This window comes from Sciurus vulgaris (assembly GCF_902686455.1).
Source record: "Sciurus vulgaris genome assembly, chromosome: 14".
Taxonomy (NCBI): Eukaryota; Metazoa; Chordata; class Mammalia; order Rodentia; family Sciuridae; genus Sciurus; species Sciurus vulgaris.
Window position 1 is genome coordinate 45975202 of NC_136475.1, and position 22343 is coordinate 45997544.

General features: G+C 38.5%; 1 pseudogene across 1 annotated transcript; it reads left to right on the forward strand.

Annotated features, from left to right (window-relative positions):
• Window positions 1-20032: 20032 nt before the first annotated feature.
• On the forward strand, window positions 20033-22024 carry LOC306643414 (heterogeneous nuclear ribonucleoprotein H2-like; annotated as a pseudogene). Its single transcript has one exon. The product of its transcript is annotated as a heterogeneous nuclear ribonucleoprotein H2-like (transcript).
• The last annotated feature ends 319 nt before the right edge of the window (window positions 22025-22343 follow it).

Below are 22343 nucleotides of genomic sequence, written 5' to 3' on the forward strand. Positions count from 1 at the left end.
TAAAACAAAAAACCTCATGAAGCAACCTATATAAGTGTTTGGAATAATTTCAAAGCTACCAGACTAATTCAAACTAATGTCCAGACATTATTAGTTTTTATTTTGTAAATGATATGCTATATATTTTTGTGGGAAGGGAGGGGTGACAGGAGTGTGTGAAAAAATGTGTACAAATAAAAAATTAAGTTAAATTGCTCATGAATTTACTTTAAATTTACTAGAACATAACTTATTCTGTTTTTCCTTTCTTTTCTTTTCTTTTTTTTTTTTTCCCCCTTTAGTGGCTATGGAAGTACTAATCTACATTCCTCAATCCATTTTTTATTTTGAGATAAAGTCTTGTTAAATTATACAGGTTGGCCTTGAGTTTGGGATCCTCATGCCTCAGCCTCCCAAGTATCAGGGATTACAGGCATGAGCCACTATGCCCAGATTCATTTTTTTTAAATTGTAACATATAGAAATGATCTTAATATGTACATACTTCCTTCAAACTACCATTTTTTTCTTTTTTCTTTCTCTCTGTTTTGTTAGTTTTTACAGTGCTGGGGATTAAGTCCAGGATCTCACTCATGCTAGACAAGTAGTCTACCCCTGAGCCATATCCCCAGACCAAAATATATGTTATTTATTTATTTATTTTTTTAGTACCAGGATGGAACCCAGAGGCTCTTAACCACTGAGCCACACATCCCCAGACCTATTTATTTATTTATTTTTAGTTACAGGAATTAATCCCAGGGGTGCTTAACCACTGAGCCACGGAGCAACATCCCCAGTTCTATATATACATACATATATATATATATATATATATATATATATATTTTAATCTTGAGACAGTGTCTTGCTAAGTTGCTGAGGATTTTGCTAAATTGCTGAGTGTGGGCTGGGGTTGTGGCTCAGTGGTAGAGCGCTTGCCTAGCACACGTGAAGCACTTGGTTCAATCCCCAGCACCACATAAGAAAACTAAATAAACAAAATAAAGCTCTGAAAAATAAATAAATAATTAAATTTCTGAGGGTTTCATTAAGTTGCTGAGGCTGGCCTTGAACTCAAGATCCTCCTGCCTCAGCTTTCCTATCCACTGGGATTATAGGCATGCAATACAGGGCCTGGCTTATGCTATGTCTTCTTAATTGACTCAGCTCTATTTTTATTTATTTTATCTGGGGGAATTAAATTAGTTTTATTAATTAGATCAATTTCTAAAGTTATGTACCTATGTTCAAATAATGCTACATTGCCACCTTCTTATTTTTAAATTTAATTATTATTTTTGGGGTACTGGGGATTGAACACCAAGGGGTGCTTTACCACTGAGCTACTGCCCCAGTTGTGTTTTGTTTGTTTGTGACAGGGTCTCAAACAACCTGAGGCTAGGTTTGCTGAGGCTAGCCCGGAACTTGTAATCCTCCTGCCTCAGCCTCCTGAGTTGTTGGGATTACAGGAATGCACCAGCATGCCTTGCTTCCTTTTGAATATTTTAATGTCATATTCAATATATGTTTTGTTGCATTGGTCAGATCTTCTAAAATAATATGGGAAAGTAGCTGCACCTTACGTTATAGGCAAAAGCTAATCTCCCTTATTTTAGAGAAAGTTCCTACCAACCCAAAGAAAAAGACCGAGAGAAAAATGGACAGGGGCTATGAATAAATATTTCAGAGAAGGAAATACAAACTCTTAAACAGAAGGAAAATCGCTCAGCCACACTTAAAATGAGAAAAATGCTGTGGTGCCATTTTTTACCCATCGGATTGGCGAATAATTGGAAGTTTATTAACACTAGTGCTGTGGGAAAACAGGTGCTCTCATCTACTGCTGAGAGGAATGTAAATGGATTTAATCCCCGAGGAAGGAAATCTGTCAAAATATGTCAAAATCACAAATGCATATACCCTTTGACCCAGCAATATCACTCCTATGAATTTATCTAGAAGATATATTTGTACATATGCTAATTGATCCATGTGCAAGGTTATTTATGGCAACATAGTTTGTAATAGCAAAAAACTGGAAATGATCCAAATGTTCCTCAACAGGGAAGGGAATAAATTGTAGTATGTCCATTGAATGGAATATTATGCCACCAAGAAAGAATGATGAGTTGATAAAGACCTTCGATGTATATCACAAACTAAAACAAGGTACAGAACAATATGTGTGGTATGCTACCTTTATGGTGGAAAAATGGGGCAAAATATTAATATTTACTTTTATTTGTGGTACTAGGGATTGAGCCCACAGATCTTCAAGCACTGAGCTTCATCACCAGTCCTTTTATTTGTTCATTTATTTATTTGTTTTGCAGTGCTGGGAATCAAATCCAGGGCTTCATATGTGCCAGCCAAGCACTTTACTGCTCAATTATACCCCACCTCACCCCACCCCTTTTATCTTGTTTATTTATCTATTAGTACTGGGGATTTAACCTAGAGACCCAGAGACAATTTACCACTGAACTATAACCCCAGTCTCCATTTTTATTTTTTATTTTTTGTACCAGGGATTTAACTCAGGGCCACTTTACCACTGAGTCACAACCCAACCCTTTTTGAAATTTTTATTTTGAGACAGGGTCTCACTAAATTGCCAAGGACTTTGCTAAACTGCTGAGGTTGGCCTTACCATCCTTCTGCCTCAGCCTCCCCAAATGCTGAGATTACAGGTGTGTTCCACTGTGCCTGGCTTTTATTTTTAATTTTCATTTTGAGACAGGGTCTTGCTAAATTGCCCAGGCTGGCCTCAAACTTTGGGTCCTCCTGCCTCAGCCTCCTGAATAGCTGAGATTATGCTCAACTCTGATATATGTGCTTTCATTTGTATATTCATAAAGAAATTCTAGAACAATACATAAGGTACCTCCAACAGGGATTCTTTTAGTAATCTGGGTCTAAGCCAGTGGGATTCAGGAGTGAGAAATGTTTACTGAACCTGTTTATATTTTAAAGTGTTTGAACCATGAGAATGCATTGTCTATTTTTAAATGTGGGGAAAATATGTTTAAATTGGCTATTATGGGCTCCTTTGAAATTGTTAACCAGGTACAGTGAAGTGGCTGGACACAAATCCACAGGAACTCACTGCTGGGGTGAGTATTCATGTAGTTTTCTGTTTTGGAATCAGAAGACCTCCATACGCTGAAATCAAATATTGGCTGTGGCATTGGGCAAGTTCCTTAACCAACCCTCTGACAATACCAACCACAAGGGGTTGTTAACAAACATTAAATTAGGGAGATGATGTTATACAGGTTTTAGATCAGGGCCTGGCATGTAGTAAGTGGAAATACTTCTTTTGTATCTTCTGAGAATTGGCACCTGTTCCTCCCTTCTCTCAAGGCTCTGGTACCTGCTTCCCTTCCAAGCCCCCGTGGTCTGTGGTAGTAGTTTCCTGGCAAGTCTGTTTCTCGTGTAGGCAAACACCATGTCTTGCTCATCTCTGCTCCTACTCCCCAACCAATACCATTGCCCAACACATACGAAGCTGTAGTGGGCACATAATAAGTGTGTAGTGTATTCATTTACCCAATGAAGATCTATTAAGCACCTATCTTGAGTACTCTCTTGCTGCTGAGCCCTGAAAAGACCTGTGGCCCTTGTTGACAGCTTAGAAGAGATAGACAGTAGACAGATGCTTTTTTTGTTTTGTTTTATTTTGTTCTGTTTTGGATATTGAACCCATGGGCACTTAACCACTAAACCACATCCCTAGCCCTTTTTTGTATTTTATATAGAGACAGGGTCTTGCTGAATTGCTTATGGTCTCATTAAGTTACTGAGGCTGGCTTTGAAGTCACAGTCCTCCTGAGCTCCTGGGATTACATCGTGTCCAACTAAACAGATACTTGATCACAGTAGGATGAGTGAGAAGGATAGTATGTAAAGTACAGTGAGCTAGGTGCGGTGATGCATGCCTGTAATCCCAGCGGCTCAGGAGGCTGAGGCAGGAGGATCATAATTTAGCATGGTCCTAAGTAACTTCACAAGACCCTGCCTCAAATTAAAAAAATAAAGAGTTGGGGATGTGGTTCAGTGGTTAAGCGCCCCTAGCTTCAATCCCTGGTACAAACAAACAAATAAATAACAAAGTACAATGAGACCCTGAAGAGAATCTGGGGAGCCTCCCTTAGGAAGTGGTATTTATGTATGTATGTATCTAAATATGTATGTACTGGGATAGAACCCACAAACTACAGTTTCAACCCTTTAAAAAATTATTATTATTTTATTTTGAGACAGTCTTACTAAATTGCTCAGACTGGCCTCGAACTTGAGGTCTTCCTGCCTCAGCCTCCTGAGTCACTGGGTTTACAAGTGTGTGCAACCACACCTATAAGTGTGGCTTTTAAAATGAGAATTGAAGCCTGGTGTGGCCCCAAAGGCAGACTTAATGAAACTAGTTAACATTGGTGGGCTTAGTAAGAACAACTGCTTTCTAAAAAGGGTTTAAGACAGGAGAAAGAATTGATTGAATATTAATTTCCTAAAATCTTTCTGGCTACCCTAGAAACATTAGTAGATTTTTGTCATGGCTATGAATAAATGTTAAATGAATGGGTAAATGAACTCCAAAGAATTCATTAACAATTCAAGGGCACATTCTTTTATTTTCCTGAGACCTTATTTTTTTAATTTATTTTTACATGGGGTACTGGGGATTGAATCCAGGGACACTTTATCACTGAGGTACATCCCCAGCCCTTTACTTTTTATTTTGAGGCAGAGTCTCAGTTGCTGAGGCTGGCCTCCAACTTGCAATCCTTCTGCTTTAGCCTCCATAGTGGCTGGGATACTGGTGTGCACTGCCATATCCAGCTCCTCTTTACTTTAGATCTAGGAAGTCGCAGGCATTTTCAGCTCCAGATTAGTAACTGTTTTTAGGGTGATTACCTCTACAGATAGATCCTATTACCTGTCAATATAATTTTACTATAGAAGATAATCAAACCTTGAAACTCTTTCATGGGTGGGCTACAGAGCCTTCATTCCATCCAGGGCACCAGCCACACCACCACTCTCTGCTCAAACATCCCAGTTACTATGCTTAGGAGGCACTTCAGGGAACATTACCAAAACAATGAACAAGTAAGTAGTTCTGGCAAAAGGGCAAAGCAACTATGGAGACAGAGGAACATCAGAGTACAGCCAGCTTTCATCTTAATTAGTGTGATTTCCACAGTGTTCGCCTTAAACATCTAGAAATTGATTCAAGTAACATTTCAGAAAGTGCTGCTCTTACAATTATAATAACATCAGGGAATCAAAAGGATCAATCTCATGCACCAAAGTTAATAGAATTCAAATGATATGACAACAGATTCTGTTTTTCTTACCAAAATAAAATAACAGTACTAATAAATGGTTTAAAACTCTGGAATTTCTTTCATTCTTTTCTTCCTTTGACATTATCATAAAGCACTGAGTAATGAAGTTCTGAATTTCTGTTTAGAAAGTCATGACTTTTTGTTTTCCTTCTTGCGAAAGTCTAAGAAAAGGAAAGAATCATTGCCATATAATATAATTAGTGCTGTAGATATCAAACATGGTGCTGCAAACTAAGTCTAAACGAATACAAATTCTAAAGTCAAGATTATAAATAGTTTCTTGGGGGCTAGGGATATAGCTCAGTAGGTAGAGTGCTTGCCTTGCATATATAAGGCCCTGGGTTGAATCCCCAGCACCACCAAAATAAATAAATAAATAAATGTCTTCTTGAAAAATATTTCCTCACCGGAGGGCTGTAAACGTCTGAAAATGAGTCTCACATGCTGGAATCTGTAGATGCAGAGTCGCTTGATGAAGTTGATGAGCACCTTGGGTAACAAAATAATTCTTTGACCATGAGGAGTGGTAACTATTTGGTTATTATTTAGAACTTGATTTTTTGGTTTTGAAATCAAGAAAAACACTACATTTTGGTGAAGTAATCAACATAACTATTATCTGAAAACTAGTTTGATGTAGGTACTATTTGTCAGTGAAACAAAAGATGAATCCTGACAGCAGTGTGCCTTTGGATGCCTAAGAGTCCCTGATACTCTGTGTATGGACAATACATACACATTCAGAAAATACCTAGTGACTCAAAAACAACCAATACGAGAAAGCAGCCACTCTTTGCTCCCTGGCTGCCATGAGGTGAGCAGCTCCTCTGCTACACTTTCCCACCACTGTACCTCAGGCCCAAAGACAACCAGGCAGAGCAACTATGAACTGAAATCTCTGAAACTGTGAGTCAAAAACAAATCTTGACTTCTTCTAACATGACTATCAAGTATTTTGTCACAGTGAGGGAAAACTGACTAAAACAATAAAATTCTGGTATCTTTCTGCTAAAGTGCACATCTCAAGCTCAAGTTTAAGATTTTTATGACAGGGAAATGGATTCTGGGAAATATTAGATAAGTATTTTTCATCTGCAGCCCAGCCTCATCTGGTCAGCTAAAACAACGTTGCATGTGGGTGTTTTGTTTGGTTTGGTTTGGTTTTTTTAGTACTGGGGATTGAACTCAGGGGTCCTTTACCATTGAGTTACAGTCCCAGCCCTTTACATTTTTAAATTTTGATAAAGGATTTTGCCAAGTTGCTTAGGGCCTCTAAATTGCCCATGCCAGCCTAGAACTTGAAATCCTCCTGCCTCAGCCTCCCAAGTTGCTGGAATTACAGGTGTGTGCCACTATATCTGGCCTGTTGCATGCTTTAATGAATGTGGCACTGACTTTACACAATAAATTGGATCTCAAAGAAAGTTTAAAAGATAGTCAGTCATTTGGGTTGATTGACCAAGAACATATTAAGGAAATGTTTCAAGAAACATGTTATCACACCGAACTTAGAGAATCCTTTAATGGACTGCTTCAGAGGAGAAAGGTGGGAAGTCAGAGTGACTATCTTATTTGTGCAATTTTCTTAATTTTCTTCAGCTTAAAATATGCAGTATGCCAAGGGACCATGCTTTGGGATATCTAGTGCTGATGCTGAGTCCTGCTGTGTGTTGTGTTGTACTGTTTGTGTAGGGTGGATAGGGGTAGGCTGTCTCCAGACAGTGTGGATGTGCTTTCTGATGGTTGTTTGGGAAAAGATAGGAAGCGGGCCATATTTAAAAAAAAAAAAAGGAGAAGTAGGAGGAGGAAGAGAATCAGATGTTACCAAGTGGCAGGTACTTTGATACAGACCTTACCAGTGTGGCATATGTTCACTACCGGTTCTCACTATGACCCTGTGAAGGAGCTCTCCTGTTATCTTCATTTTGCAGAGGAAGAAACTGGGCCAGGCAGCGTGTGTAATTTACCAGCACATGGTCACAGAACTAAGAGGTAGGGGAATTAGAATTTAAAAAATCAGACTCCACCACCTCCAGGGCACTCTACCACTGAGCTACATCCCCAGTCCTTTATATTTTTTAGTTTTGAAACACAGTCTCACTAAGTTGCTGAGTCTGGTCTTGAATCTGTGGTCCTCCTGTCTCAGCCTCCTGAGTCACTGGGATTATAGGTATGTGCCACTGGACCCAGCTCAAAGTCAAACATTTACCTCTAGAGTTTTTAATCACTATTCTGTTGCTTGAATGTGGGATGACTAAAGCTGAGTTTTTCAAGCAATAGGTCATAGCCTATCACTTGATTTTGTATTTTAAAAAGAATAGAACAGAACAGAGTAGAATGGAACAGAAACTATCAGAGCAGGTCACAGTAAAGGTAAGTAATGTTTCATAGAACTGCTGTCCTGTTTCAATTATTTATGTGTAGATGAGGACATGTGAATGGAGTGTAAAAGGAATTTGGTGGGGGGGGGTTGATATAAAAAAATCATTACAAACCACTAACCTCAAGTAATGTTGATTAAAAAAATTACCAAAAACAACAACATTGAATGAATTAGTTTCTTTTTTTCTCTTATCCAGTACTGGGGACTGAAGCCAGGGGCTTTCTACCACTGAGCCCAACTCACCCCTTTTAAGTTTTTGAGACAGGGTCTAAGTAAATTGCCATGGCTGTACTCAAACTTGTGTTACTCCTGCCTCAGCCTCCAGAGTAATTAGAATTATAGGCATGTGCTACCGCATCCAGCTGAATTGACTGGTCTTTTAAATTCTGTTTACTAAATAATTAAGTTGTTATAAAAAGTCTGAGAAAGATCATTTAAATTGTATCTATTATTTAAAAATTGGGCATATAAAAGTTTTCTAAAAATGAAACCCTAGAATTAGAAATAAACAAAAATTTGACACCACAAAATTAATAACTTGAGATCTTTCTCTCTCTCTCTCACTTGTCGCTCTTTTTTTTATCTTTTTGTACCAGGGATTGAACGCAGGGGCACTTTACCACTGAACCACATGCCCAGCTCTTTTTATTTTTTTTATTTTGAAATAGGCTGTCCCTAAGTTGCTTAGGGCCTCGCTGCATTGCTGAAGTTGACCTGGAAGTGCAATCCTTCTACCTCAACTTTCTGAGTCCCTGGGATCATACTCCTATGTCACTGTGCCAGCCTTTTATTATTGTTGTTGTTTTGTTTTTAAACAAGCAGGAGTTTATAATACACAGTGAAGGTACTGCACGGACCATCTCCAGAGAGGATGATCATAGCTTGAGATCTCATATGGTAAAGAAACTTGTAATTAAATTAAAAATTTGAACATCATCATTCAAACTATCTTCATCTTTGACCCTTTTCAGTCCTTTCAATATTTTCAGGAAGTACAATTGAGTTGATTTATTTTTAGATTTAATTTTGCAGGCAAAATAAGATTACTGTATTTTCCCTCTGGCAAATTAATTGTTAAGTTTATATCTGTGACAATCAGTTTATTTGCTACTGTGTAGTAGATTATTTTCATATTTTGAAAAACGAATTTGTTTTTTTCCTGGTTTACCACCAAGAATTATGCAAATGAAAATGAATTAGTTTTTTTTTTGGGGGGGGTGCTGGGGATCAAACCCAGGGCCTTGTGCTTACAAGGCAAGCACTCTACCGACTGAGCTATCTCCCCAGCCCCATGAATTAGTTTTCATGACTTTGCTTCTTATTTCATATATGATTAATTGTAATCACGTCAAAATTTTTTTCTTTTTGGTGATATTGAAGATTGAACCCAGAGGTTCATGTATGCTAGGCAAATGCTCTACCATAGAGTTATATTGCTAACACTCTATGGATTGAAACGGTGTCTCCTTAAGTGACCCAGGCTGGCCTTAAACTTGCAATCCTCCTGCCTCAGCCTCCCAAATAGCTGGGATGACAGGTGAGCCACTATATTCAACTTGAAGCGTTTTTTGGCAAGACATTGAACTTGGAATTTTAAGCTTTTGTCACCACTTCTTTGATTTTGGATTAAGTAAAGGTTGATAAATGATCTGAAGCATTCATTATGTAGGCTAAATGTGTTTATTATGTTAACTCTTAAGATTATTGCTGATTTCCACTAATGGGTAATTGATTAACTATAATGACCTACTCTACCATATCTGACACATCTTTTTGTCAGTTGACATACTCTATAACTTCAGAAATCACAGTTCAATATTTTATGATTTGAAAGATTTCTAGAAGGAATCTGAAAAGTGGATCAGATTTTTCTGTAAAGTAAGCACTGAACGCCATCTCTGACATATCTAAGTGATCAGATTTTTCATAATGGATGTAGTATACAGTACCATACAATATATGTTTACATTGCATTGGACAAAGGATCTCCATGTAATGTGATTCTAAATGCCTGGTTGACCACACTTTTTGTATGAATTGTTTAAAATGAGATCTGTTTGAGCATTTGCTTTAGAATAAGAATCTGTAAGTTTCCTTTCCTTCAAGGAGTAATAGGAAATATTATAAATTGATTTTATTTGCCTTTTTTGGCAATAAGAATACCCCAAAGCATGTGGTACATGGTGGGACTCAAAATATTATTTAAATAAATAAATACTTGAATAATTATAGAGAAATCTTCCTTATGCTACGTATTCCCAAAATTCCTAATGAAAAAAAGTTTTCTATTCCAGTGACTTGGCGGCTGAGGCAGGAGGATTGTATTTCAAGGCTAGCCTCAGCAGCTTAGTAAGAACCTGTCTCAAAATAAAAAATAAAAAGGGACTGAGGATGTGGCTCAGTGGTAAAAGCGCTCCTGGGTACAATCCCCTGTACCAAAACCAAAACAAAACAACAACAAAAAACTTTATACTTCTTTATCTGTCTACCTATCTACATATCTACCTATTTATTGTGATATGGGAGATTGATCCCAGGGGCACTTTACCACTCAGCTACACCCCTAGACCTTTTTATTTTGTTTCAGGGTCTTACTAAATTGCCCAGGATGACCTTGAATTTGCAATTCTCCTACCTCAGCCCTACTACCCCCAGTTGCTGGGATTATAGGCATGTGCAACCTCACCTGGCCATCTCTTGGAATGTTCAAGAAGAAAAGAATACACAGAAGATTGTCACTGACCCAGAAAGGACATTTAGGAACTTTCTAGTAGTTTGACCCCTTCACAAATGGTGAAGAGCATTACTTATTAGAGCTAAGCTGGAAGGGGAATCCAGACTTCCTGAGTCCAAGCATTTTTCACTTGTCCCATTTTGTAATATTTATTTATTTATGGTATTGAGGATTGAACCCAGGGGCACTTTACCATTGAGCTGCACTCCCAGCCCTTTTTCAATTTGCAACAGGGTCTTGCTAAATTGCTAAGGTGAGGCTGTCCTCTAACATGCCATCCTCCTGCCTCAGCTTCCTGAGTTGCTGGGATTACAGGTGTTCTCCACCACACCTGGCTGGTAATGCTAATTAAAAAAAAAAAAAAAATGTGGCAACATTTAGAAAAATACTGTTTGGTCCTGTGTAATTCTCTTTTTTGGTACAGCTCCAACTTATTTCTATATACTGTGGAGCTACTACAGAACCATATATATCTTGTAGAAGCAGAATTTGGAAAATAAATGTTCTTGTCCCTTGAGTAAACTTTGTGTGTTTGCTGTATACCAGTCGTTTCTACAGTATAAGTAGTTTGACTGCAGCTTCAATAACCAAGGAAATTATGTTATGTATAAGACCTTAGGGATTTCATGTTCCCTGGGGCCAATAAAAGCAAATTCTGTCATGCTTCCCTACCAAGAACTTCACTAGGCTATTCTGCCAGTTACCTTCTTAGATCTGCATATGATTCTGTTTCTTTCTCTAGATTCTTGGATAGGCAGTTTTTCAATGAAACCCCATTTACTCTGTCCTCCTTCTACTGGCTCTTTTCCTTTCATTCATATTTATCTGTCTATCTTCTGTGCTAGGGATTGAACCCTGGGCCTCCCAGATGCTAGGCAAGCACTCTACATTAAGCACCATCCCTTTCAGGTTCCTTCAGTAGTCCTGCTTTCTGTCCTTAGTCCCTTTTTCTCCCAGCTTTCACCATCACTTCAGAGAAATATGTTTGCAAATCTTTCACTTCAAGTAAAGCTTCCATGCCTGTTTTAGTCAGCCTTTTAGCTGCCACAACTAAAAGTCCTTACAAGAACAATTAGAGAAGGAAAAGCTTATTTGAGGGCTTATGGTTTCAAAGGTTTCAGTCCATGGACAGCAGGCTCCATTCCTCTGGGCTAGAGGTGAGGCTGGCAGAAGGAAGTGGCTCACATGATGATGAGGAAACAGAGAGAGACTCCCCTCTCCAGATACAAAATATACACCCCAAAGACACACCCCCAATGACCCTCCTCCTCCTGCCACTCCCTAATTCCTTTGGTTTCCACTCAGTTAATTTCATCAGGGGATTAATTCACTGATTGGGTTGAGGCTCTCATAACCCAATCATTTCTCCTACGAACTTTCCTGCATTGTCTCACATGTGAGCTTCTGGGGGACACCTCACATCTAAACCATGAGAATGCCTGAAAATACTCATCCCACTCTACACCATTCATCTGCAAGAAAAACTAGAAGGGAGAAATAACACTTGCCCATCCTCAGTTTTGCTTCCAAAGGCAGAGACTAGAAGATGATTCTTAGGAGCTATTCCTAATGGCCTTAGGATTGACTACAGTCCTTTGGGGCTTCTCTGGAGAGAACTGCAGTTTGAGATGTGAAAAAATCTTGGTGGGGAGGGCAAGGAAGCCCTGTTTTCTTTTTAGACTCAGTCTATGGAAGGGCACTCACATCTCCTACCCTAGGGATTTAGCCTGGGGCGCCAGCTGGTCCTGGTGAACTAGTAACAGAAATAACAGAAGGCTGAGAGTCCAAATAGGCTGCAGACTGCATTTTCTATGAAGTAGTAGGAATAAGTGAACTCTTCTGATGGAAAGATGATGAGCAGCTGTTTAAATGCCCAACATCAGATGAGTGTGGTGTGCAAGCCTGTAATCCCAGCGACTCAAGATGCTGAGGTGGGAGGATCACAAGTTCAAGGGTAGCCTCAGCAATTTAGGGAGGCACTAATTCAAAATAAAAAATAAAAAGGGCTAGGGATGTAGCTCAGTGGTGGTATGCCCCTGGGTTTAATTCCTAATTCCACAAAAATAATCAAATACATAAATAGATTTAAATGTCCAAATGCCCCTTGCTGGTCCTTTACAGGTTTATTTACTTCAAGGATTAGGTTTTGTACTTTTGTATCTTTCTGTAGCATCAGAGCTGACACTACTATGAATAAGACTGGTTAAATTCTTGTAACACCGCTGAATGAGAACACTTGCCTCAAGGCTTTCCTAGCCATGACAGTGGATACATGAATTCCTTAGAAAACCGAGCTTGTTGTGGATCTAATAAATGCTAGAATAGATGCAGGACCTTGGGTGGCTCACTGAACCCCTGGAGTAATTTTTATGGCCTGGGTGTCTTGGCCTCCTGACCACCTGTAATCCCAGCGACTCTGAGGCTGTGGCAGGAGGATCACAAGTTCGAAGTCAGCCTCAGCAATTTAGCAAGACTGTTTCAAAATTTAAAAAAAAAAAAATTTAAAAAGGGCTGGGGATGAGGCTCAGTGCTTAAGCACCCCTGGGTTCAATCCCTGGTATAAAAAAAAAAAAAAAAAAAAAAAGCAAAAACTGAAAACTTCGTACTTGATAAGGAGATATGCATCCTGGTTATGTAGGAATTTAGAACCATTTACACTGGTGTTGTTCATAAGATCCCCTTCTTGCTTTTCCATAATTTCCTTGAATTGAGTCCACTGGTCTATCGCAAAGATGATGAAGATTGCAAATGGCCTCTCACCTATTGCCTCTGAAGGACACCCCAGTACTGTTTTCTAGTTCCTCAGTCTGGTTTGCCTGCAGGCTTGTTTTGTCTCAACCATCACTAAACTCAGGCCTTCCAACCTGGGATTGCACACCCCTTTCAGCCATGGGCCCATTTGTTTCCAAATTGCCATGCTGCTTCAGCTTCAGCTTCAGCTTCACAAACCCTTGCCCACCATATTTCCTCACCTTGTACTCTCTGTCTCTCCAAATTCATTGTAAAATCCTTGTCAGGAGGCCAGGCACAGTGGCACATGCCTGTATTCCTAGTGGCTCTGGAGCCTGAGGTAGAAGGATTGTGAGTTTAAACCCAACCTCAGCAATTCAGCAAGGCCCTAAGCAACTCAGTGAGACCTTTTCTCAATATAAAATATGGAAAAAGACTGGAGATGTGTCTCTGTGGTTAAACACCCCTGGCTTCAATCCCTTGTACAAAAAAAAAAAAAAAAAAAAAAAAACCCTTTTGGGGAATTCCATCATTACCAGTAGAGAGAAAGAAATGTTGTTTGTCTTGGTGTAAACAACCTGGAAAAAAAATGGCTGGATGGTGCATTTGTGATGAGTGCAGAAATTATATTTAGGTTCTACAGAAAATCTGTACTTAGGCACAGTGGTACACACATGTAATCCCAGCCATTCTGGAAGCTGAGGCAGGAGAATCACAAGTTGAAGACCAGTCTGGGCAACTTAGTAAGACCCTAGCTCAAAAAAAAAAAAAAAAAAAAAAAAAAAATTAAAAATAAGACCTGGGAATGTAGCTTAGCTTAGTGACAGAGCAACTGCCTGACACGCTTGAAGCCATGGAGTTGATCCCCAGGACCCCTAAAACTAGAGTGATCCAATTATTATTCATTTGAAGATCTTCAGATTCTGGTTACATTACAAATAGGAGTTATATTAGGGTAGTTTTGATTTGCATTTCTCTTATTACTAGAGATGTTGAACATTTTTTCACATATCTGTTGATTGCTTGTAGATCTTCTGTGAAGTGTCTGTTCATTTCCTTAGCCCATTTGTTGATTGGGTTATTTGTATTCTTGGTGTAGAGTTTTTTGAGTTCTTTAAATATTCTGGAAATTCGTGCTCTATCTGAAGTATGAGTGGCAAAGATATTCTCCCATTCTGTAGGCTTTCTCTTCACATTACTGATAGTTTCTTTTGCTGAGAGGAAGCTTTTTAGTTTGAATCTATCCCAGTTGTTGATTCTTGCTTTTATTTCTTGTGCTATGGGAGTCCTGTTAAGGAAGTCTGATCCTAAGCCAACATGTTGAAGATTTGGACCTACTTTTTCTTCTATAAGATGAAGGGTCTCTGGTCTGATTCTGAGGTCCTTGATCCATTTTGAGTTGAGTTTTGTGCAGGGTGAGAGATAGGGGTTTAATTACATTCTGTTGCATATGGATTTCCAGTTTTCCCAGCACCATTTGTTGAATGGCTATCTTTTCTCCATTGCATATTTTTGGTCCCTTTGTCCAGTATGAGAAAATTGTATTTATTTGGGTTTATGTCCATGTCCTCTATTCTGTACCATTGATCTACCTACCCCAATTAGAATGGCGACTATCAAGAACACAAGCAACAATAGGTGTTGGCGAGGATGTGGGGGAAAAGGTGCACTTGTATATTGCTGGTGGAGTTGCAAATTAGTGCAGCCACTCTGGAAAGCAGTATGGAGATTCCTCAGAAAGTTTGGAATGGAACCACCATTTGACCCAGCTATCTCACTCCTTGGCCTATACCCAAAGAACTTAAAATCAGCATACTACAGAGATATAGCCACATCAATGTTCATAGCTGCTCAATACATAATAGCCAGATTGTGGAACCAACCTAGATGTCCTTCAGTTGATGAATGTATAAAGAAACTGTGGTATATATATATATATATATATATATATATATATATACACAATGGAATATTACTCAGCCATAAAGAATGATAAAATTATGGCATTTGCAGGCAAATGGATGCAATTGGAGAATATCATGCTAAGTGAGATAAGCCAATCTCAAAAAACCAAAGGACGAATGATCTCGCTGATAAGCAGATGATGACACATAATGGGGGTGGAAGGGGTTAGTGTTAGGGTTAGGTTTAGGGTTAGGGTTAGGGAGGGGGTCAAGAATGGAGGAAGGAAGGACTATATAGAGGGACAAGAGGGGTGGGAGGGGTGGGGGGAAGGGAAAAAAATAACAGAATGAATCAAACAACATTACCCTATGTAAATTTATGATTACACAAATGTATGCCTTTACTCCATGTACAAACGACATGTATCCATGTAGAAACAACATGTATCCCATTTGTTTACAATAAAAAAAATAAATATAAAAAAATAGAAGTTATATTGGCAAATCATGCTAGATCATTCTTCAAAAGTGATTTTTTTTTCCTCACAAAATTACTGAGTATAACTGAAGTTTGAGATGCTAGACTATTCTTAAGAAAATACTCCATGAATTATTACAATTTTCAAAAATTGAGCAAATGTGGTACATGTTATTGAAGTAAATCTCTTGCTTTTCAATATTTCTTTGGTTAAAGATAATAGAGTAGTTAAATAAATATTAAATAAATAAGCACCTAACTTCAAGGGTGTATGTTAACCCTTTTTCTCTTGAAAATAAATATATATTTATTTATTTTATTATTATTATTTTGATACAGGGGATTGAACCCAGAGGGACATAACCACTGAGCCACATCCCTTGTCTTTTTTTTTTTTTTTTAATATCTTTAGTCATTTATTTTTATGTGGTGCTGAGGATCAAACCAGTGCCGCATACTTGCAAGGCAAATGCTCTACCACTGAGCTTCTGCCCCAGCCCATCCCTAGTCCTTTTTATTTTGAGACAGGTTCTCACTAAGGTGCTGAGGCTGATCTTGAACTTCCAATTCTTCTGTCTCTGGGACTATAGGTGTGAGCCACTGCACCCAGACCTCTGGAATATATTTTAAGAGGACCTGAGAGTTTCCAATTTGGCTAGGCTATGATAAAGCTTTTTTAAAAAAATAACCCCATTATACTTACATGTGCCAATCCTTTCAGGAAGTGGTATTTCTCTTTCTTTTCTTTCTCCCAATATTCTGGAATTTGTATCCAAATGAAAAGAATAAAAATGAAAGTGTTCATTCTAGGAAACTTCCTCACACTTCGGTCATTCATTTGCTTTATTTATTTCTTAATTTTTTGGTACCAGGGATTGAACCCAGAGATGCTTAACCATGGAGCCACGTCCCTAGCCCCTTTATATATTTTAGAGACAGGGTCTCACTGAGTCTTTTAGGGCCTCACTAAGTAGGTCTGAATTCTTGGCCCTGCCTAGGCTCCCAAGTCACTGGGATTCCAGTGCACCCCACGCCCGGGGTACCATTTACTTTATTTGTTTATTAATTTGTATAAGGGTATCCTTACATTCTTCTTATTTTTTTTTTTTTTTTTTTTTTTTTTTTTGGGTGCTGGGGATCAAACCCAGGGCCTTGTGCTTACGAGGCAAGCACTCTACAACTGAGCTATCTCCCCAGCCCCTTACTTTATTTTCAAATACCTTAAATTTCTGTGTCCATTTCCCCATATTATTAATATGGCAATAATAATAGTTCCTACCTAATTGGGTTGTTATGAAAAATAATTAAATATCATGAATTACATAGAAAAGTTCCCGGCCCATAGTAAGTGCTCAATATATTTTAGCTACTATGACACTTGCCGTTTTGATTATTACCTTCATCTTGTGATTTGTCTGGGCTTATGGTCTATCTGCTATTTGATCTGTCATTCTGAGCAAGCATATAGAAATCAGTTCAAGAGGGTTTACAGACAATACCACCTGAAGGCAGAATGATGTACTAAGATTTTTCAACAAATGCATTTATGATGTAAATTTAATTTCTTCAGAGAGAATTTTTTTTTCTGTTCAAGAAATACATTTTAAAAATTCTCCTAGAAGGAAAGAATTACAAAATACAGAGTATCTAAAAATAATGTTTTTTAAAATTTTATTATTTTTTATTTTTACAGACTGAATTTGGATTCATTGTACACAATTGGGGTACAACTTTTTGTTTCTATGGTTGTACACAATGTAGATTCATACCATTCATGTAATCATACATGTACATAGGGTAGTACTGCCTGTTTCATTCTACTATCTTCCCTTCCCGCATCCCCTCCCATCCCATTTTCCTCTACACCATCCAAATTTCCTTCATTCTTCTCTCCCCCCAACCCCCCCCTTGTTATGTACTGTCATCCACTTATCAGAGAAAACATTCAGCCTTTGGTGTTTTGGGCTTGGCCTATTTCACTTAGCATGATATTTTCCAACTTCATCCATTTACCAGCAAATGCCATAATTTTATTCTTCTTTATGGCCAAGTAATATTCCATTGTGCATATATACCACAGTTTCTTTATCTATTCATCTATTGAAGGGCATCTAGGTTGGTTCCACAATCTAGCTATTGTGAATTGAGCTCCTATGAACATTGATGTGGCTGCATCACTGTAGTATGCTGATTTTAAGTCCTTTGGGTATAGGCCACAGAGTGGGATAGCTGGGTCAAATGGTAGGTCCATTCCAAGATTTCTGAGGAATCTCCACACTGCTTTCCAGAGTAGCTGCACCAATTTGCAACTCTACCAACAATGTATGAGTGTGCCTTTTTCCCCACATCCACTTCAAAACTTATTATTACTTGTGTTCTTGATAATAGTCATTCTAATTGAAGTTAGATGAAATCTTAGGGTGGTTTTGATTTGCATTTCTCTAATTACTAGGGATGATGAGCCCTTTTTCATATATTTGTTGATCACCTGTATATCTTCTGTGAAGAGTCTGCCCATTTCCTTAGCCCATTTATTGATTGAGTTCTTTGTATTTTTGGTGTAAAGTTTAAAAATAATGTTGTTTAAAAATATTTTCTTAGATGTTGATAGGCCTTTATTTTATTCATTTATTTATATGTGGTGCCAAGATTTGAACCCAGTGCCTCACACATGCTAGGCAAGTACTCTACCACTGAGCCACAACTCCAGCCTCTAAAAATAACATATTTTTAACGAGTCCAGTACAAACTTATACATAGCACCCTCTGAACTTTAATTTTTGGGTCTCTTCAGTTCAAATTATTAAGGAATCTCTGTCCTTATCCTACCTTAACAGATACCACAGTGGCGTAATTTAGTGCCTCCTTACTCAAAGTGTGGTCCATGTACTATTAACATCAACACCACCTGGAAGTTGGTTAAAGATAGAGAATATGCTGGGCACAGTAGCACATGCTGTAATCTTAGTAACTCAGGAGGTAGAGGCAGGAGGATTGCAAGTTCAATACCAGCCTCAGCAACTTAGTGAGACCCCGATTCAAAATAAAAAATAAAAAGGGCTGGGTATATTGCTCAGTGGTAGAGTACCCTGGGTTCAATCCCTAGTACTGAAACAAAGCAAAATGAAACAAAACAAAAAGCAGAATTTCAGGCCCTGCTCCAGACCTACCAAATCAGAATGTGCATTTCCATAGTTTTCCAGTTATTCCTATTTACATTAAGGTTTGAATAGCACTAATCTTGTTGAGAGGCAGCTTTCTTTCTCTTCCCCCACCCCCTCTAAGTGGGCCAGGATAACTTTAAGCATTTTATTTCTCAATCCCTGCATTACTGATATTTTGGGCTGAATAATTCTTTGTTCTAAGTGTTGTCCTGTGCATTGCAGTATCCCTGGTCTCTACCCATTAAATGCCAGTAGCACCCTCTCCTTGACCAGTTGTGACTATCAAAAAGATCTCTAATTTAGCCACTAAATTTCTTTTGATTATTGCCTTGACCTTTTACCTGCCTGTAATGTGCTCTGTGCTGCACTGATGCTGTTTAGTGAGACAATCCTGGATTACTAAAGTTTCATATGGGGGTAAAACTACTAACTGTTGAGAACCACTAAAATAGATTCACTAATTTTTTTTTTTTCTTTAATTTTGTTAAGGTCTTCATTTCATTTAAAGTCAGATTGCCTGATGGAACAGTTTTTATCACTAGAATCTATTTTGTTCTTCATGAGAATAAGGTTTCAAAACATACTATTGATAAAATTATATCAAAATTTGAGAATAAAGTCCTAGTACTCTCTTTTTTTTCATGGTCTTAGGAATTGAATCTTGGGGTGCCATACCACTGAACTACATCCCAGTCCTTTTTTATTTTTATTTTGAGATAGGGTCTCACTACATTGTCCAGGCTGGCCTTGAATTTGTGATCCTCCTGCCTTATCTTCCCATACAGTACTCTTGTCTGCTTTTTAAGCTTGTTGGAACACCTGAATCTCTTCTCTTAATCAACTAGAGCAGCAGATGGACAGCACAATGCAGTGCAGAGTCAGATAGACCTACTAAGTGACGAAAGAAAGTGTAATGGACTTTGTTTAGAATAGCATCTAGTCGCTTTCAGCTTTTGTTCAGTCATAGTATCACAGAATTTCATCTAGAAGCATTTTCCCATCAGTATTAATTTCTAGGAGTTCATATGATTAGAAAAGCTAAAGATCTGGGCTCCGTGGCACACACCTATAAATCCAGTAACTCAGGAGGCTAAGGCAGGAGGATAACTAGTTCAAGGCCAGTTTCAGCAATTTGGAGACACTTGTCTCAAAATAAAAATTAAAAACGATCGGGGAGGTGCTGGGGTTGTAGCTCAGTGGTAGAGTGCTTGCCTAGTAAGTGTGAGGCCCTAGGTTCGATCCTCAGCACCACATAAAAATAAGTAAAATAGATTTCTTTTTAGCCATGCCGAATCCGCGTGTATAGGTCTGATCCTCATAACCCGCCTTGCAATCTATTTTGACGCCAGGATCCTCGAAGAGACGATGATGTTGGGCACCGAAGGCGGAGAAGGATTCGCGGTGAAGGTCCAGGGCTTGCCCTGGTCTTGCTTGGGGGATGAAGTGCAACGTTTTTTTCTGACTGCAAAGTTCAAAATGGGGCTCATCTACACCAGAGAAGGCAGACCTAGTGGCAAGGCTTTTGTTGAACTTGAATCAGAAGATTGGCCCTGAAAAAAGACAGAAACTATGGGACACAGATATGTTAAAGTATTCAAGTCAAACAACGTTGAAATGGACTGGGTGTTGAAGAATACTGGTCCAAATAGTCCTGACACGGCCAATGATGGTTTTGTACGACTTAGAGGACTCCCCTTTGGAGGTAGCAAGGAAGAAATTGTTCAGTTCTTCTCAGGGTTGGAAATGGTGCCAAATGGGATAACATTGCCAGGGGAGGAATACTGGGGAGGCTTTCCGTGCAGTTTGCTTCACAGGAAATAACTGAAAAGGCTCTAAAGAAACACAAGGAAAGAATAGGGCACAGGTTTATCGAAAAATATTTCAGAGCAGTTGAGCCGAAGTTAGAATTCATTATGATCTGCCACGAAAGCTTATAGCTATGCAGCAGCCAGGTCCCTATGACAGTCCTGGGCTGGCAGAGGGTATAACAGTATTGGCAGAGGAGCTGGCTTGGAGAGGATGAGGTGTGGTGTTTATGGTGGAGGCTATGAAGGCTATGAAGATTATAATGGCTATGGATTTGGGTCACATAGATTTGGAAGAGACCTCAATTACTGTTTTTCAGGAATGTCGGATCACAGATATGGGGATGGTCGTTCTAGTTTCCAGAGCACAACAGGGTGCTGTTTACACGTGCGGGGATTATAATTTATAATTTTTTTCACCACTCAACCCTGTGAGAGTACACATTGAGATTGGTCCTGATGGCAGAGTAACTGGTGAAGCAGATGTCGAGTTTGCTACTCATGAAGATGCTGTGGCAGCTATGTCAAAAGACAAAGCAAATATGCAACATAGATATGGAGAACTCTTCTTGAATTCTATAGCAGGAGCAAGTCGTGGTGCTTATGGTAGCCAAATGATGGGAGGCATGGGCTTGTCAAACCACTCCAGTTATGGTGGTCCAGCTAGCCAGCAGCTGAGTGGTGCTTATGGAGGAGCCAATGGCAGCCAGAGCAGCATAAGTGGATATGGTAGCCAAGGAGCAATGAATAGCAGCTATTACAGTAATGGAAGCTGTGCATCTATGGGCGAATGGATGGGAGGAATGTCTAGCATGTCCAGTATGAGTGGTAGATGGGCAATGTAATTGATCCTGATCACTGACTCTTGATCAACTTTTTTTAAAGAAAAAAACAAAACTTCAGTTTAACAATTTTTGCAATCCAAGCTTGTGACTTATGTTTACTCTATAAGTGGGAATCAGGATTATTTGAAAGACTTAAGATTCAGTGTTTTTGAACACAGCAGTCGTCCAGGATGTAACAGCAAAGTTGAGTAAACTATAACTGTTAAAACAATTTTCAGCTTTTCTCAAGTTAGTTATATTGTAGGATGTACTTAAGCAGTAAGCATATTTAGGTTAAAGCAGTTGAATTATGTTAAAAGTTGCTCTTATACCACATTACATTGAACCCTGTTTGGATGCATGTTGAAAGACATGCTTTTTTGTAAAACTCAATATAGGAGCTGTGTCTACAATTAAAAGTGAAACATTTGGCATGTTTGTTAATTCTAGTTTCATTTAATAACCTGTAAGGCACAGAAGTTTAAGGTTTTTTTCTTTTTCTTTTTTTTTTTTAAGTTGATGGGGAAAATTTGAGACACAATACCAATACTTTAGGATTTTGGTCTTGGTGTTTGTATGAAATTCTGAGGCCTTGATTTAAATCTTCATTGTATTGTGATTTCCTTTTAGCTGTATTGTGCTAGGTGAAACTTGTCAAATATATCGTCCTTTAAAAAATAAATAAATAAAGGAATGTGGGACTGAGGTTGTGGCTCAGTGGTAGAGTGCTTGCCTGGCATGTGTGAGGCACTGGGATGGATTCTCAGCACTACATATAAATAAGTAAAATAAAGGTCAATTGACAACTAAAAAATATTTAAAAAAATAAAGGTATGTGGCCATCTACAACTAAAAAAGACTTAAAATTAAAAAAAAAAAAAAAAAAAAAAAGGCTGAGGATGTAGCTCAGTGGTAAAGTGCCCCTGTAAGAAAGAAGGAAAGAGTAAGAGAGAGAGAGACAGACAGACAGACAGAGAAATAGAAGAAGAAA